Source organism: Sprattus sprattus (assembly GCF_963457725.1).
Source record: "Sprattus sprattus genome assembly, chromosome: 1".
NCBI lineage: Eukaryota > Metazoa > Chordata > Actinopteri > Clupeiformes > Clupeidae > Sprattus > Sprattus sprattus.
Genome location: NC_137920.1, coordinates 23,913,757 through 23,917,556, shown reverse-complemented (window position 1 = coordinate 23,917,556; position 3,800 = coordinate 23,913,757).

The window sequence follows — 3,800 nt, the reverse complement described above, 5'->3', positions numbered from 1 at the left end:
GGAGGGGGGGGGGGGGGGTTGAAAGGGTGTGCTTTTGAAGGAAAATAGAAAATAAGCCTTGATGTAATTTGTCCTTTTTTTTTTGTAACCTGTGAAACCAATAAAAATATTTGTCAAAAAAAAAGAAAATAAAACTGAAAAGGTAATAAAGAATAAAAAATAAAAAAACAGACCGATAGAAGGGCGGGGTGGTGTTCTTAAAAAGGCAAAGAGAGACAGACAGAGAGAGGGAGATAGATAGAGAGAGAGAGAGATAGACAGAGAGGGAGATAGATAGAGAGAGAGAGAGACAGACAGAGAGAGGGAGATAGATAGAGAGAGAGAGAGACAGACAGAGAGAGAGACAGACAGACAGAGAGAGAGACAGACAGAGAGAGGGAGATAGATAGAGAGAGAGAGAGATAGACAGAGAGGGAGATAGATAGAGAGAGAGAGAGACAGACAGAGAGAGGGAGATAGATAGAGAGAGAGAGAGACAGACAGAGAGAGAGACAGACAGAGAGAGGGAGATAGATAGAGAGAGAGAGAGACAGACAGAGAGAGAGACAGACAGAGAGGGAGATAGATAGACAGAGAGAGAGACAGATAGACAGAGAGAGGAAGATAGATAGAGAGAGAGAGACAGACAGAGAGAGAGACAGATAGAGAGAGAGAGAGAGACAGACAGAGAGAGAGACAGATAGACAGAGAGAGGGAGATAGATAGAGAGAGAGAGACAGACAGAGAGAGAGACAGATAGAGAGAGAGAGAGACAGACAGAGAGAGAGACAGATAGAGAGAAAGATCAACAGAGAGAGAGAGAGACAGATAGAGAGAGAGACAGATAGAGAGAAAGATCAACAGAGAGAGAGAGAGAGATAGCCAGAGAGAGAAGGATCCACATAGAGAGAATTTTGAATTTTAATTATCCTTTATTACAAAAATACAGTTTTACATTATATCCTCAAACACTCACCACCACCAAAGAAAAGAAAAAAAAAGAGAGAACACTTATGACAAGCCATATGCAAACACTAGCTCTTCATTGATCACTGAGCACACTGCTCCCTTATAACACCAAACATCTTCAAAAGCAGCAAGATTACTTGTGAATTTGTAAAAATTGAAGTCCATTTGTATCCTTGATTTTAAAATTCTCAATAAAACAGTCAAAACATCATAATCAGAGTCCTGGTCTATTTTGTTTTTCCTACTGATATAGACAGCCATTTTTGCATTACCTAAAATGAAATTAATTAGTTCTCCTTTGAACCTGTCCGCTTTACAATGTTTAAATCCAAGAATAAATATTTGTTCTAAAAAACGCTCATTAAAAGCCCTGAAAAGGCTGTGCAAAAAATTAAACAAAGGTAATAGTCTTAAGCAATGTAAAAAAGCATGAAATACTGTTTCTCTTTCTATGCAGAAAGGACAATCCTGTGTGACATCTGGATTCAAAACAGTAATAAAAGAATTCATTGCCACTATACCATGGAGCACCCTCCATTGTAAATCCCCCATTTTTTTTGTTAATGGTAGTCGGTACAAGGTTCGCCATTCTGGCTTTACAGTATTCTTTAGATTTAATACACTTCGCCACGGTGTATCAACTCTACTGCTTAACCATTTCTTGTTCAAAACTTTGACACAGTTCCTGTACATAATTTTGCCACTGACTTCAACCATGTCCATTCTCATACATTCAGTAGCGTATAGCGGGGAAACCTCACATTCATTAATTCTCGGGATAAAGATCAATTTTGGAAACGGATCAGTTGCGTCTGGACCCATCAGTCCATTTCCATAGTCCTTCAGTGCTTTGTGCTCATCTGGTGTTAAAACAGACCTCAATTTGTGTAAGACCTGGCCCATTACACGTACAGATCTCAACCCCATCTGAGACACTAAGTTGTCAGCATTTTCAAGTGTGGGTCCACATATGTTTACAAGGTCATGTAAGGTTTTTATTTTTCTCTGGCAAAGTCGCATATCAAATGCAGCAGTGCCACAGGTTATGTCCAGCCTCCCTCCATGGATAACCGGCTCTCTTAAAAGCCAGTGTAGAGATACATTCTCTTCTTGTTTTTGTATTTCAAATAAGTTCCAAACTTTGAATAATCCTTTATAGAAAACAGGTAATCCAGTTGTGTCCAATTTAGAAGGGTCCATCAAGAACAAAGATTTATCTTGTCCCAAACCCCCCACAGTATGTAGAATTTCACAGGCCATTCCTCGCCACGTCAAGTCCTCTGGCCCTGTAAGTAGGCGCTGTATGAAATTCAGCCGGAAAGCTGCACCTCTGCTGGACAAATGAATAACACCTTGTCCTCCCTCTTCTTTAGGAAGATATAAGACACTTTGAGGCACCCAATGCAGGCGGTCCCAAAAAAAGTCAATTAAAAGTGCCTGCACTTTGGCTAGAAGGCCTGATGGTGGATCATGGCACATCAATTTGTGCCATAAAAAGGAAGCAACAAGATTATTTATAATGAGGCAACGCCCTCTGTAAGACAATTGTGGCACCAACCATTTCCATTTTTTCAAACGGCCTCTTATCTTCTCCAATGCACCGTCCCAATTTTTGTGCATTACATCCCCCAAAAAAACACCAAGATACTTGAAACCTCCCCTTTTCCAATTAAGCCCATCCGGAAGCGTTGGCAAGGAACCTGCCCACTCTCCTACTAAAATAGCTTCACTTTTGGTCCAATTGACACTGGCTGAAGAAAGGCATTTAAAATCTTTAAAAATGTTATTTAAAACATCTATATCCCGCTGTCCATTCACCATTACAACAAGGTCATCAGCATAGGCCGATAGGCGTAAGACACTTTGACCCAAACAGACACCAGACATTTCATCTCTTAACCTTTGTAATAAAGGTTCAAAAGAGAGAGCATACAACATGCCTGACAAGGAACAGCCTTGTCTGATGCCTCTCTCCGCTTTAAAAGGTGCACACAATCCACCATTTATTTTAAGTAGACTCTCAATGTCACTATACAAAACCTTTATCATTGCAATGAAGCCTGGATTAAATCCAAAAACCTCCAGAACCTTCCATAAATATGTATGCTCTACTCGATCAAATGCCTTCTCTTGATCCATGAAGAGAAGGCCGACCTCTTTCTTTAATGTAGTGCAAACATTCAGTGAATCTCTTATTAGAAAGATATTATCAAAAATTGACCTACCTGGCACACAGTACGTCTGATCCACATTAATTATTTCTGCCATTACTTTTCCTAGCCTTGTGGCTAGCGTTTTAGAAAAGATACGGCTGTCAATACACAGAAGGGACAACGGGCGCCACTGTTTAAGCTCAGTCAGGTCACCCTTCTTGGGCACCAGGGTCAGGACTGCTCTACGACAACTTTGGGGGAGTTTTTCCCCTTCCACACTGGCCTTCAACATGTCTAACAAGTCCTGCCCTATGACTGGCCAGTAATGCTTGTAGAATTCTACAGGCAGCCCATCAATGCCAGCTGAGCGCCCATTCTCAATCCCCATGACAGCATCATGCAGTTCCTCCAAAGTCAATGCTCTATCAAGCCTTGCCGCTGAGTCTTCTGTCAACTTTGGCAAATCTTTCAGGAACGCATCACTCAACTCCTGTTTCTCTTGATATTCATTTTTGAAAAGGTTTGAGTAGAATTCTGTGGCCCTCTTCCTCATATCAGAGGTCTTAGTTATTAAAGACCCTGTTTCAGAGCGTAGGGCATGAATGAGTCTCCTTTGACCATTCCTCTGTTCAAGACCAAAAAAAAATTTGGAAGGAGCATCCATCTCCGAAACATTACGGAAACGTGATCGGATCAGAG